The 15,882-nt window shown below is 34.9% G+C and overlaps 1 protein-coding gene across 6 annotated transcripts in view; it reads right to left on the bottom strand.

Annotated features, from left to right (window-relative positions):
- Positions 1-15,882, bottom strand: part of CDH18 (cadherin 18) — a 492,864-nt gene that overhangs the window by 283,421 nt on the left and 193,561 nt on the right. For all 6 annotated transcript variants that reach the window (XM_077181943.1, XM_077181942.1, XM_054641162.2 and 3 more), the window contains one exon: positions 9,427-9,512. The gene's annotated coding sequence lies outside the window, so the exon portion shown is untranslated. The remainder of the gene's footprint in view (positions 1-9,426; positions 9,513-15,882) is intronic.

The raw sequence follows: 15,882 nt of genomic DNA, 5'->3' as shown, positions 1-15,882 counted from the left end.
AAGAGTTTAGGTATATTTCAATAGCAAAGTCATGGGCATACAGAGCCTTGAGTGGGTGCTTGTCTGAAAATGTTTACATTCTACCCTCATCTGCACCAGTGACCTTCTCTTTCTCAATTCCTGTCTGTCTATTTTTCAAACCTCTAGTAAAGCGTTGCTATTATCGGTACTTTTTATTTTAGAAACTTACTCCTTTATTACCTTTTAAAATTAAGATTAGCCAGTCTCACCAAAAATAGTCACTCAACCTTTGTCCCACAATGGTTACAATTGTAAGATGATATGTGAACCACCTTGGACAATAAATAAAACACATCTGCTTTACTCATTAATAAATTGCATTAATTTTATTTTTTTAATTTACTGCAAACATTCAGTGTAAAAAAAAATTGCATCACATTAGGAAAGATCCTAAGAATAATTATGTATTGTGAAATTTGGCAATTCAGAAACTTAGCAATTTACACTAAAGGATCATATCCACTGCCGATGTTCAGTATAATTTTTTTTACTAGGGATTATTCATATCTATCAATTATTAAACCCTTAATGTATAATGCATTTCTTTTCAAATTTGGATGATGTATAAGCCTGCTTTTGAAAAAGTTACTTCTGTGTATCCACTTATTTGTGTATATTGAAACATGAGCACCAGTTGAATTCAGTGGGACTAAGAGGGGCTAAAATCTATGCAGTTCTGTTCTATTTTCCAGGTATCAATAATTATTTCACTAGTGTAATATAGCACATTGCAGGGATGCACAAAGCCTCTTAATTCAGACACCATGAGGAATTTTGGGATCTAAATCATGGAGAACTAAAATCCTCCATATATTCTGAAAAAGTTTGATATAAATGAAAATAAAAAGCTCATTACTGCAACTATGTGCACAAAATGTAAACCAAACTGTTCATGAATAGATCACTGGTTTAATTCAATTAGAAAAATTACTAAAATATTCAGTGAAAAGTTTGGCATGTAATTTTTTCAACTTAAAATTCTTCATTGCATCAAGGAGAAATGGATTAACCTATAGCAGAAACTCAATAGAAACAAGTCCTGAGGAGTCACGTAATTATTTCAAGATAAACCCTTACAAGTAAAAAAAAAGAAAACAAAACCAGCATGAAGAAATAGTCACAACCATTGCAAAGCAGTCTGCCAGTCAAGGATAGTCTAGAAAAGCTAAAGATTTCTAAGAAAATAAAACTCTCCTGGGACTTGCTCTTTGGAGAGCTGTACTGATACCAGCCAAAGTTAGTGATGAAAAGATATTGGGATCCCTTTAACAAAACTTTACGCACTGCTATAGAAAGTGGGTTTAAAAATATCAAGCCTATACAGACAAAGACCCACCTATATGAGACTGCAGCAAACCTAAAAGTAACTGCTTAATTTATTTCTGAAATGTTGGTACAAGTTGTCCTGAATAAAAGGTTTTAAATAGACAAATAAAAGCTTGCAGTAGATGACCAGCAGAAATTTATTGGTAATTTTCAAAGACCAATGATTTTCTCTTAGCTGACACATGTGCTTCAGGAGTGGAGTAAGGTGAGAAAGGAGAGTGAGAAATCTCCTGTCCACATGTTTAAAAAATTGAGGAAAACCATGGAAATTTCTTTTTTTTATTTGTTTTGTTTTGTTTTTGAAGGTGGTGAGGTGGTTTTGTTCTTAGATTTTTTTTTATTGTTGGTTAGTTGGTTGGGGTTTTTTTTTATTTTTGTTAAGGTGATCCTACATACTTCTGAAAGCCACAGGAACAGAACTAATGATGACATAGACTTATCTAGCTCTCATGTGAATATGTCTTCACAGCATAAAATAGAAACGTCCAAATATTTATATTCATCTCATTACACTGCATGAAGTATCAAGCTTATCTCTCTTTTATCCATTCAAACTAATGTATGGCTGGAAATTTTGGACAGCAGCTGTGTTTTCACTCACCTCTCAATTTTTGCTCACAATTTTAACTCTGGAAGAAAATGAGATAAAACCCCTGGCTAATGACTATTCAGATAATCTTTGAAGGGTTGTTAGCATACAGTAGTTTTCTTTTTTAAATTACAACTCATTTCTAGAGACACAAGTTGCAAAGAAACACAAGCAATTTTAGAAGAGACTATTTTTTGAAGCATGGGTGTTTACCTAAATTAATTTCTTCTTTCTCTCCCTCTACTTGATGAAAATGGCAGCTCACGAGATTTGATTAATTCAGATCTATAACTGAGCCACAAACTAACAAAGAATTCAGTCTTACATTAGAGTTGAGCACAAAAGAAGGCACTTAGGAAAAAAAAAATATTCCAATCATTCTAGCCTTAAAAATCAAATGGATGCAGGTATTAAAAGAAACCCCAAAACTTTGAGACATGCATTGTATCTAATTTCTGCTTCTTCCCCTGTCAGATCCGGTGCCAGTAAGCCATTCATCTTGCTCATTACAGCTTCTGTATAATTTTGGATTAGAGCTTTTAGACTTGGATTAAGCCTATTCTTAGTGCTTCTAAATCAGTGTATTTGATTTTCTTTTTGTCAGGAGCAATACTGTAGCAGAATTCCATAGGGCATCCCTACTATTTTTTACATGTCATCAAACATGACACTAAGACCTCTCAACAGAAACAACTTCAAAACTTACACAGGCATTAATTTGTCAGTGCATTTTATGATACTCAGAACTTACAAATGGCAAATAGGAGATGAAAACCTCTATGTATGGAACAGCATCAAAATGTTATTTACACAGTGTTTCCTAATTTATTTGAAAGCAAATATATATATATATGTGTATGTATGTGTGTATTTATATATATGTGTGTGTATATATATATAACAGTCAATTTTTACTTCTTGCATATGTATGTCTGAGGACTCTTGCAGGATATCAAAAGGATAAGCAAATTTTTATATGTGGCACACATGAACTAAGTTCTTACTCACAATTGTAATATAAATCTCTGGGATTAATCTCATTCATAAGTATCACCAAAAAATTTTACAAATCTTTATTCTATTCTCACACCTAGGTATTTATTTTCATGCTGCAGCCTGCTGCTATGATCAGGTATGAGTTCTTACAGCCTTGTTTAACCTTACTCCTTGTAGTCCTCTCAAGAGTAAAGGTAATCTTATATCACTCAGCGGTCTCTCTCAAACACAAATATATCTTAAGACATAATGCTAAGAAAAGTATACTTCCTTGTTTTTTCATTCTTAACAACAAAATTCCTTAAATCTCAAAAGTCATGTTTTAAATGTTTCATCATTTAAATTTAAATCAATTTTGAGTAATTACTGTCTCCAAAAAGTAAAAGGAAATAAAAAAAAAAGGAAGAGACTCCCTAGCAACAAAATAATAAAAATCATTAATGATTGCATCAATCTCTTTCAGCTGCAACATACAGCACCTCAATCATAATAGATTTTATAAGGATGAGTGAAAGGTTCTTGCTGCGTTTTGCAGTGTTACACAGAGGTAGCCTTGTATGTTCAGTTTAAATCACAGCAGATATTTTTAAATAAAGGACCATTCTAAGCTGTGTCCTTTGCTGGATTTTTGAGCTTTCTATGTATAGATATATAAGGAACTTATCTCATTATTTCTTTCTGTTGATGTCTTTGAATCACATGCTCTTAGGATCATGCCAAGATCTCTGTCCATTTGACCATGCATTATAACATCTCTCTTCTTGCTTAATCTCAAAGCATCTTGTCAGTATTTAGACTTAGTTTTTCTGCCTAAAAATTTTAAATGCACCATCATTTTACTCACAACGGGTCCTGTTCCAGACTATTTCTAAAATAGTTTCTTTAAATTAGACACATGGACTGCAAGCATGTCTGTTTCCTTATGTGCTCTCTGTTCTTCCTTCCTATTAGTCTCCAGTTGGAGATATATTTATGTGGGTATATTGGTAAATAATTCAGACAGTGTCAAGTCTACAGCTTGTTTAATTAGTTACTTTTCCCAGTCCAGGAAGCAGAATTTTCTATGTGTCAACATCTTAATCTCCATTAAGTAATGAAGCTGAGGGTGATGTAACCTAGGAAGCTAAGTTCTGATATCAATCAGTCCTGTGACCTAATTACAGACCCATTAAAACTGACATAGAATACAGAACATAAAGAGATGCTCTGTGTCTAGTATATATTTCCTTTCTGGTTTTCCCTCTTTTGCCTCAAGTTAATTGTGTGCTATCTATAGATGGCTGGAACATAATCTCAAGAGCAGGGACTGATCAGCTTCAGCATTCAAAATTGATCCATTAAAAATAAATAGAAAAAATTCCCCAGAGCATGGGCCATGATTTTAGAGTATTAGAAAAAAATAAAGCTAGTCCATATTTCTTTTCAGGCAACCTTACAACTTAATTTAAACAGTTTTGTTTGAACTTGAATGTCTTTAAGAATTAAATTCGCTTCACTGTAAGAGAAGGACAAACTACTCTTTCCATCAGAAGAGACATTCTTTCTAAAAGAATTTCAGATTTTGATAGAGTTATACTACACTATTTAGCTGTTTTGTAAGAAAATAGTGTAAGAAACCCCAACCATAACTGTAAGAAGAAAGCATCAAAAACCACAAGCAATTATTTGCTGGGGAAAAAATCATATTGCTAGTAAATCCATAAAACTAGAACACAGAAGTAATAAAAATTTTGGGTAAAAATGGATGTTTGTGGTTTTGTATATACTAGAATTCAAGTGCTGTTAGTGGCACTTGCTAAGCAGCTCTTATATATTCTGAAAGAAAAAAATCCCATATCTGCAGTTTTTTCTCTCCCTGCAATTTCCCTGGAGCAGCTGAAAACCAATAAACACTTTGAGTTATATAGGTCAAGAAAAAACTGGTAATAGAAATCTGAATGTCTGTGTCTTTTTGGATTTGTTTAAATAAATTTTAAATAAATTAAATTAATAAAAAAATAGATTTTAAATAAATTCTTTAAACCAAAGACTGTGAAAGCACAGACAGCAGATCAGCATGTGGCAGTGGTAGCCAATTAGAATCAAACTCCTGTATACAAACTGACCCCTGCTGATCAGATCAGATCACACCCAGTGCACACTTTGCAGGTGAGAAACAAGCCTGCCTTTCAGTCTCAAGCTGCTCCCAAGGGTACAGCTTCTGCAGCAGAGCCCAGCCAAAGCCATTACCAAGGGCCAGGATGGGACCCTGGATCACCACTGGCTGCCCTTGGCAGCTACTTCAGCCCCAGTGTGGTGGAGCTGCACCCTCTGCCTCTGCTGGAAGATACACCTCTTCTACATAGGCAGGTTGACATCCTGGCCATTTCAGGTGGGAATCATATGCTACTTACATTAACTGAAGAAATAATACAATTAATTCTTCCTCTTCTTCCTGATTCCTCCTGCTGTTAACACTTCACGCGCAATTCTCACCTGCACTTCTGCTTCTTTAGTCCTAGAGTGGAAGTACCTGGCACTACATTTACAGAGGAAAGCTATCTGATGAGTATATAATGATTTTCTTTATGACTCCAAAAGGGAGCACACAGGCAACTTTGAGCTGTGACTGATTTCACAAAATACCTAGCTTTTCTACTTTTAAACAAGAATGGTTGCAAAAAAGAAAACTGCAGACAGGTTCCAAATAATCCAGCTTCTTGTTCAGACCAGTCATAGTAATGACTGACTTTTCACTAAGTTGTGATCTAGTGTTTAGAAATTTGCCTTGAAATCCTTCTCACATATTTGGATGAGATAGTTGAATATCTACTATTTTAATGATTTTTCAAGAGCACTTGCATATTGTGGTTGTTACACAACCAAATTAATAATATTTTCTGACACACATAAGCAATATGAAATGGTCTCAAAATATTTTTTCTTTTCTCAAGACATACACCGTGAAATGTTTTTTAATAATTCCTCTGCCTTTTACATTATTATCTCAAATGAAATCAAGTCCTTTTAAACCTGAGAATAATATGGATCAATTTATACTGATTTTGAAGCCAAAAAGAAGATTTTGAAGAGAGACAGAAATTTTTTTGCAACACAATTTCAGTTTTTAAATTACTTTCAGAGTGGAAAACCTTGAAAAGCTCATATAGTCAAAATTGAGGTTGGCAGTTTTTTCAGTAAACTTCTTATTTAAAATATTTTTCAACTGCATTTCACAAAAGACTCAAAACATTTTGCAATATTTATGAATTTTCTGGGAAGTAATATACCAATCAGTCTTGCAGTAAGCTAAAATCCAAGGTTGACGCAAAGTACATTACTCTAGGCAATTAATTTCTTCATTTATATCTTGAAAAGGAAGGCAAACATCTAGCAACACCTGCAAGAAGGCTGAGTTCCTTTAGCCCCATCATAATTACACATCTGTCACAAGGTAGCTCTGAAACTTTCGTTTGCATTTATCAAGTCAGGCTTTTAAACAGACATGAAAATATAGGCTGCTCCATGTATAAACTACTTTCATGTAGTAATTTTGAAAGGTAAATATATCAAAAGAATACAGTAGGCATTCAGTACTTTAGCAAAATTGTACATGTGTTTATAACCATATAAAAAGGCAACATATGCATAAGAGCAATGGGAAGATCAGGTAACTTCGTTCTAAATCAGAGAAGTAAAATTAGATATCTGGGTTTGGAAAAGACAAATCTAAGTTGGACTATTAGGCATGGAGCAACATAACTGATATGTATAAGCTACAAACAGAAATATCAGTCGCCTGGTAGAGAGCCTCTGTGGCATTTGCAAGTTTCTATTTACTGAGATCATTAAGGTTTATTAAATCAGTAAGGCTGACACTTCCAAAAGCTCCAGTATGAACTTTGTTACCAGTTCCTTACACTTCTTGTTCAAGGCCTGTATCACCAGGAGAAGATTTGAAATTATAGCTTCAGATAACCATAAACTCATTTTTTAAACTCTAACATGGTGTCTCAGAGAAAGATTTTATATATATACTTACATATATATATACACACACACATATGTACACCAATTGTTTGCTACTAAAACTACCTCTCCTTTATTCTGAATATTATACACAGAAAGACTCTCATATGGGAAAGTCAGAGACTTCTCTGCCACTGAGGATAATGTTTACGCTTCTATAAAGAGTCAGAAATATTGAACTGCAGATTAAATAATCCACTCAAAATCCATTTGAAATCAGATGGTAACCTGTCCATCACATAATATCTAAAATGACAGAAATACTAAACTGAGTAAGATTAAATAATCTGGCAGATGGAATGAGAAAGGGCAGACATGATTTGCTTCTTTTGTTTTCGCTCATACTGTACTATTTTTTGTCTGTTGTTTTACAATTATTTCTCTATAACTGAGAGAAAGTGAAGATTCTATAAAGGCTTAACAAACATATGATAACAAACACTGTATGCATGGGAACACTCAGGGATCAGACTAGACAAAAACATAAATATCACAAATAGATCTGAAGCTAAAGTAGACTGATTAAAAATTATTAAATATTTTTCTTGGTATCTTGTTTCAGACAGACCTAGTGAAGTGAGATCAATTTTTTTTTACACATTTTTCCTCATGACTCAATACAAAAATATTGCCTTACCATGCTTCTGAAAGCTACAAGTATTTAACACAGATATGATGAGCTCCTATCCTTAGACTACAAATCAAATACTATCTGCAAGACAAATTTTGCCCTGAGGAACAAGTATGTATCTCAATGGGAGTCAGGAAAAGGCCAAGGAGATTTTTCATTTATTAAAAAACACTTTTCTTAGATGTCACTGGCACATGTGTAGAGTCTCATCAAATTTTAACAACAGTTTTAAATTTCTTTCTCCAATACACAATTTAGGTGTGCTGAGAGATAAAAGAATAGTAGGGTAAAATACGTGAATATTTGCTGATTTCCCTCCTGCCGTATATTACTGTACTTCAAATATTGTTTCTCCAGGAAAAAAACCTGACAATAAAAGTGAGGTATTTGTGGTTACAAATGCTAGGAGGCAAAAAAAACGGAATCTATTCACTGTGAATGATGTTACAGAAAGATAGTGTACAGAACTCAACTTCTCAATTCCAAAGGCTTCAAACCTGTTATTGAACATCTAAACATCTAAAGCAAAGAAAAAGAAAATAATCCTAGAGGTCAATATTCCAGCAGGCATGTGGTTTTAAAGGGAGCTGAAATAAATATTGTCTTTGAGGGAAGAGGAAACTGAGTTCGTGTTTGTTTTTTTGGGTTTTCTTTTGGGTTTTCTTTAGTAGAAAATTATTTTTGTACAAAATCTGTGCATCACACTATAGGCTTGCAGAACTTAACAACCATGAGATGTTTGTCTCACTAGCCAAACTTCTACATGCTCCTTCTAAGAGGTCGAATGTGAACAAAATTACACAGATCTGGTGGGAATGTAGAAGAGACAAGAGTCTATGCTGGTGAAATATATCTCCTGCAAAACAAAGAAGCTTCAGATGAGGATTGAAGTAACAAAAGTTAGAGGAATTGTGGTTTTACTGTTATGAGAAAATACCCCTCTTGGACAAAAAAAAAATCCTTTAAAATGTAATATATTGAATGAAAGAGAAAACTAGGGATGGAAGGCAGTCCAAAAAAATAAACTACAAAAGAATATTTCCCAAATGTAATAGAAGTAATGCTTTCCAGGCCCTAGTACTTTCTGAATGTATGAAGACTGCAATTTTCTCTGTTTAAGCTCCTGAACATGCTAAGTGATAACTAAACCTAAAATGAAATTAGCATCAGCTCCATTTCCTTAGTTCCCTGCAAGCTTTGCTGGTACATTTACAAAACTGGAATCCAATTTACTGAGTTCAAACATTTTGCAACTGAAAAACAGTGTTAAATAGGCTATTTTTAAACTTGTGAAAAGGCAGTGATGAATTTCTTCAGTTTATCTTCCATTAATCTGTCCACTTACGGATGACTGTCTATTGCCTCCCTTATAGAGTTACTCATAATTTCTTTCTCTACAATCTCTTTAACATCTAACTGATGGAAATGTTTATTGTAGCTATTTAAAACAGAGTAATATGTTTTGCATATAAAATTTTTACAACTTTTTCCTGAACATTCTTATTTGGAAATTTTTTTCAATACCTATGGCACATAAAGAAAGCAGCAATTGTTAAGTCAGAAAGAACGTAGAAAGCTTCTAGATTTTTAACTTTGCAGGTAGGTATATCTAATTTTCACGACAGAAAGATAGTGTCAGGTAAAACAGAAGCACATTTACAACTAATTTCCCATACTTATTTAAAAAAACTATATATATATATATATATATATTTATGTATTTTGGAGTTTCCTTTCAAATGAACTACATTGGAAGATGTGAAATAGTCACTAATGTTCAAAAGCACTCACCATTATTCTCATACATAGAGTCAAGATTAATAAATAATTAGCAACTTTTCCAAAATAAACATACCTCAAAGACACCAGTGTCTTAATTCTTCAGGAGAATTACTACCTCAGCTGCCTTTTTGTCTTCTTGCCTTGAATTTGTTTTGTAGCCTAGAAAAAAAAAATCTCAGCTTATTTTCAAACTGAAAGCATAAGGCTAGACCCAAGGAAAAAAAAAACAACACTTAATAGCATTGCAGTTAATTCTGCTGTAATCCTACCTCATTATCTTAAGCAAATAAATCTCTAAAAAGGATTACCTTTTTAAAAGCAAATTAGAAAACTGAATGTCATCTGTGCAGGGAGACATTCTTTTAAAATGCAATCAGCAAGGAAGCTCATAAATAGGCCACTATATAAAAATACTCATATCAGGCAATCCTTAGCAGATTTTCAACAGATGTGTATGTAACTATGATTTCACAAATTCCTAAAATAAAATGTGTCGACATCGTTTACCACAAACATTCAAGAGGCTAAAAAAAATGTACTCATTTAGATTCTAGAGAAAGAACAATATCATAAAGATATGTTCTTTATGTATCTTCAACTGCAAGTGCTCTTGCCGCTCCACCCATGTCAAGAATGGTAAATGCAGGGACTGACTGGGAGAATGAAAATCCTAAACCCACTGTAGAAGAGGATCAGATTCAAGACCAAGGGACCTCAATGTTCACAAGTCCATGAGATACAATGAGATTAATTTTCAGGTCCTGAGGGAGCTGGCAGACAAAGCTGCTAAGCCATTATCCATTATTTCTGAAAAAAAGTGGCAGTCAGATTTGTGCTTACAGCCCACAAACCCAATGGAATCTTTGACTGCATCAAAGGGAGTGTTGCCAGTGGACCGAAGCAGGTGATTCTCACCCCCATCTCTGCTCTTGGGACATTTCTTGGGACACCATGTGTACAGTTCTGGTGTTCCCAAATTAGGAAGGACATGCAACTGTTGGATCCAGTCTAGAGGAGGGCCACCAAGAGGACTGGAGAACCTCCTCTATGATGCTAGGATGAGAAAGCTGGGGCTGTTCAGCCTGGAGAACAGAAAATTATGTGGAAACCTCATAGCAACATTCCAATATCTTCCCTTACAGTGAAGCTGGAGAGGGACTCTTCATCAGGAACTGTAGTGATGGGATAAGGGGTAATAGGTACAAAATGAAAGAGGTGAAATTTAGATTAGATATTAGGAAGAAATTTTTTACTGTGAGGCTGGTGAGACACTGGAACATGTTGCCCAGGGAGGTTGTGGATATCCCAACACTGGCAACATTCAAAGTCAGGTTGGACAAGGCCTGGAGCAGCCTGGTGTAGTGGGAGTTATTGGGACTTGATGATCTTTAAGGCGCCTCCCAACCCTTTAACAATCTATGATTCTATGCAAAACATAGCAAGAACAGCTATTTAACTGTCACACTTCCCACTCCTGCACACAATTATAATTTCTGATTTACTGAGGAGAATTATAAAAAACTCAAATAACAAGCAGGGTTGTTATGTTTTTACTTTATTTCAAGAGCCATGTAAAATTCAGGAAGCGTAGCCACTAGGTGCATCTTAATACTCATTACACATTTTTAGAAATGCACATGGAGTATATAAGCAGCAAAGAAGCAGCAGACACTATCAAGAGAAATCAAACTACTGAAGTCATTGTCATTGTTAGAAAGTTTTAAGTATTCTCAGAAAAAAATTACCAATTTTAAGGTATTTTTGATATATTTAAGTCAGAAATAGAAATCATGGGTTATCGTAGTCCTAAGAAAAAACATCAATACCATTACAAAATAAATTTTTCATTAAGAAGAAACCAGTTTGTGATTGCTTTATTACTAAGTTAAAAGAAAACAACAGACATTAATAAAATAAAATTGCCATTTGCATTTTTAGCTTAATTTGTATTGAACTTCTCAGTTTCACTTTAAAATACTGCTCTTATCTTGATCATCCTGAGAGTTACTCCTTTCTTCAAATGATTTCATTTATCTGTACTAATACAAACAAGTTATGTTAAATAAAAACAACACAGAACACAGCTTGCTTGAAGGAAATGTGTATATAACAAATCTAAGTGAACTCAGCTGTGGAGGTTGATTGTGGTATATGTGGAAGAAACGAATGAAGAAAGTATTTAAATGAAAGTAATAAAAGATAAAACAAAAGCCAAGACAGAAATGAAAAACAACTAAAAAGGGTTAATAAGGCTTTCATTTGTACCCACAAGCCAGCAATGAAGTTAGGCAGAAAGAAGTCAGGAAACTATTTTCTGTCAATAGCTGCTTCAAAGTCTTTTACTTCAGTATTTCTTAAGAACAAAATATGTAGTCACACATTCATTTGAATGCATGAAAGCCAGTGCATGATACAGAAGGTAAAACAAGGTATCCAGCATTCACAATAATAGAAATAGTGTATATTATGCTGTAATTCAAGATTCTCTAAGGGCTAGGAACTATGTACTTATAGTTTTCAAAATTAAATAATCACACTGTTACCATTAAAGCAAATCTTGATTTATAAATATTTTTTGTCAGAGTGGCCATGACTTGAGGGTTTTTGTATTACTTTTTCAGTGGTAATATAATGGGGTCTCATACATTTTTTCTTATTCCTCCTTTGATGACAATTTTTGAATTTTGCAACTTTCAAGATTAACTGATGTCTCTTCAATCAAAGTCTATTTTCATCTGAGTGCTAGAACATTTCTATGATACATTGAAAACAAGATAATGGAGGGACAGTGGGAAAAATAATGCTTGCTTGAAGGACGAATATTGCCTGAATATTGCTTTTAATCAATATTTAGGTGAAAAATGTCAACAAAGCAGATCTCTTCATACTTATATCTTTATTTTTTAAATACTAAAAGGATTCAAAAGAGTTGTTTCATGGAACAAGAGCACCTATTTTAAAGCAGTTTCTAGTCTCATAAAAATCCTTCTATCTTTGTATTGTTACAGTAGTTGGAGCATTTTCATCAGATTTATATGTTTTATGGTGTTTGCTGAGATTTGATGTTTGTAATGCCTCTGTGAATACATATTTAAGAAGAAAATCAAACCAAATGCATACAGTTTTTGTTCTATTAGTCAGAGAAGAGGAGGAGGAGGTGAGAGCATATGAGGGAAACCACATGGAGACACCAAGGTCAGTGAAGAATGAGAGGGTGGAGGTGTTCCAGGCACCAGAGCTGAGATTTCTCTGCAGGCTGTGGTGAGACCATGGTGAAGCAGCTGTGCCCCTGCACCCCCTGGGGATCCATGGGGGATGCAGAGATCCACCCACAGCCTGTGGGGATCCATGGGGGATGCAGAGATCCACCCACAGCCCGCAGGGATCCATGGGGGATGCAGAGATCCACCCACAGCCCCTGGGGATCCATGGGGGATGCAGAGATCCACCCACAGCCCGTGGGGGAGTTGTCCATGCCAGAGCGGGTGGATGTCTGGAGGAGGCTGTGATCCAGTGGGAGACCCAGTGGAGAGAGGGGGCCCTGCTTCCAGGCTGGAGCAGCACATCCTTGGAGGACTGCACTCTGTGGAAGAGTGACCCACACCACAGCAGCTTTGGGAAGACTCTGTGCCTGTGGGAGGGACTCACATTACAGCAATTTTGGCAGTACTGCTGCTCATGAGGTTGGAGCCATGTGGGAGAAGAAGAACCATCTCCCATGAGAGGGACACCACGGTCTCACAGGGGACGGACTCCTCTTCCTGGGCAGTGAAAGAAAACCTCAGGTAATGAACTGACAAAAGCCCCCAAGCTCTGTCTCCCTGGCAGGAAGGAGGGAAGGTTTGGGGAAAAAACATGGGTTTTAAGGACTTATTTCACTTCTCATTTTCATCCTCTGATTCTGTTAGTAATAAATTCACTTTGTACCTTTAAGTTAAGCCTGTTTTATAGGAAATGTGCCCTCTGTTGACAGAGTGACAAAACTATCCTTTGTCCCCTCAAAAAGGAAAGAAGCCCAGAAGTTTCCCTCCTCAATTAGGTGAGACGACATCCCATAGGGCCTTCACCTCAAACTTAAGGATAGCTAATTGGAAAGGAGCCAAAAAGTCTCACCTGGGCAATTTACTAGAAAAAGAAGAGAACAAAGAAACTAATTGCTTTTCTGAGGTGTTACCAGGAGCAAGAACCTCTTGCACCTGGCTCAGTTTTCCTGTTTGTTACTTTGCCTTTTATTAAACCCTTTTGTTTCTAACACTGCAACAGAAGCCATCCTGCTGATTTTTATGCCTCCAAGGGTAGCTGAGCTATCTTGAGTGTGTTATAGACCTCCAAGAGCTTATGAGACCTGGCTCGAGGAGGCAACTATTACACTGTTTTACCCTTGAAGTGTTTGCTCCTAGTCCTTAACTCATGAACCCTTCATGAAACTTTTTTTCTCCTCTGTCCAGCTGTGGAAGGGGAGGGTGAATGACTAGCTTTCGTGGGTGCCTGGCATTTGGCCAGTGTCAAATCACTGCATTCGGTCAAAATTTTAAAAGCTGATATTTTGTACCTGCTGTGCTTTCAGAGATACAACTTCAGTACTACATGCATCTGTATTAGCCAAACATTTAAAGAAAAATATAAAGTAATTATTAATGATATTAGATTTTAAGAAACCCATGAAGAAACCCATGGATTTAATCTAGTCACTCTTGACATTTGAAGATCCATATTTATTGTCAGAAAGGTTTTACCCTTACAAAAGCTTTTGGTTTCCTTTCTCTAGTCATTTTATTGTTGTAATGCACAATTGTGTGCAAGGTTAAAATAAAGAATTACTGATCAATTTGTACCCTAACATTTAGAAAACTAAGTGAAATGATTAAAAAAAAAAAAAAAGGAAAAAAAAGGAAAAAACTAACAAAAATACAGAACTGGGTCAGTTGTGTTATGAAGTACAGAAACATAATTTCAAGCATCATTGTGGTACTATGTTCTTGGAAAACATCATTTATTGGTTTCAGTAAAAAGAAAAATGAAATACTTTCCTTTACAAATTCTCCAATGTCTTGAATCATGTGAAATGTCAAGTTATGGCTTCTAAGTTAGAAAAAACACTGTGAGTAAAAACAGACTGATTAAACTCACAATGAATTTATGTCTACAAAGCAAAAAAAAAAAACCCTCCAAAAAAACCAGCCAGAAGGTAACAATGTTAATCAGACTATGGGAGTACAATTTACTATTTCTTTTATTGTCCAGATTGTGAGATCTTACTAGCTAGTAGTGTCATCCACCCTTTCATTAAAGCTCAGGTTGTTTAACCACTGTGAATGTGTAGCATTGCAGTACACAGATGAAAAGGATATCCTCAAGCCAACAAAAACTAGGAAAGACAGCTTTAAAATCTCATTTTTATCTTGATCTCCTAAAGAGATCAAAAGTCATAAATATCTTGGCATATCTTTACCTACAGAAAAAAGCAAACTTGGAAATAACAGAGACAATAACTAAAGTCTTCAGCTATTGCTTATCTATAAACTAAAATCAATAATCAATTACTTCTTCTCAAACAATTCAAGGTACAATTAAAACCACAAGAAAATTCACTTTCTTGAGGCAAGAAGCTAAATAATTTTTCTGCCAAATATTTGGTTTATTATCACCTGGCAAAGGAAAGAGAAGAAGACCTTAAGCACCAACACAGAAGAACTATGTTTACATGGTGGCATTGACATCACTTAGATGTCTATATAACAAAACAAAACTAAACTAACCAAAAAAAGGGCAAATATCTTAAAAAAACAGTTTGATGTCATTAAAGGCAAAATAATAAAAAAAAAGAATGAAAATCCCTTCAAATAACTCTTGATCAGTAACATGTGCTAACCAAGACAATGACAGGTAGAGATAGTTTGCACACTTTATCAATCTAAATGCATTTACAGGATAATCTCCTGAACTATAGCCTATGTTCAAAACAGTACCCTCACAGATCTGTAAAGGATTTTAAGCTGAAGTGATGTGAAATATGCAATGGTTGACTATGTATATGGGGTTTTTCTTAGTTTCTGACATTATTTTTCCTTTACATCTGTTAAATAGATAGATTTCTAGTTGAACTCTTAAATTCTTTTATTAATGCCAGAGAAAGCAAAGTTCATATGAAAATGTTCCCTGTGAAAATGAGGATAAAGGTTCTTCATACCTATATTTTTACTGCTATCAGCATAATTTTCCTTCTCTTATTTTCCCTTATAATTTGCTTTTCACTAAATGCAGAGCTGAATTAGATACAAATGAGTGTGAAGCAACTTAAAATCCTTCATTTTCCAAAGTTCAGGGAGGTGCAACTGATTCTTTCCATTTGTTTCCACTTATTGCAAAGAGTAATTTGATGCTGTTAGAAGGACTTCAAGAATATTTCAATTTTCACTCTAGATGCATATTTTCAGCCAACCTAATGAACACTTTTTTACACTCAAATGCACAATGAGGTGGCAGGTACCTGAGATCCTGAACAGTGAGTTCTGAGCTTTGCTTGCCA

This window comes from Agelaius phoeniceus, chromosome 1, assembly GCF_051311805.1.
Source record: "Agelaius phoeniceus isolate bAgePho1 chromosome 1, bAgePho1.hap1, whole genome shotgun sequence".
In the NCBI taxonomy this organism is placed as follows: domain Eukaryota; kingdom Metazoa; phylum Chordata; class Aves; order Passeriformes; family Icteridae; genus Agelaius; species Agelaius phoeniceus.
The sequence above is the reverse complement of the archived record's forward strand: the minus strand, read 5'-3'. Positions and strand labels throughout refer to the sequence as shown.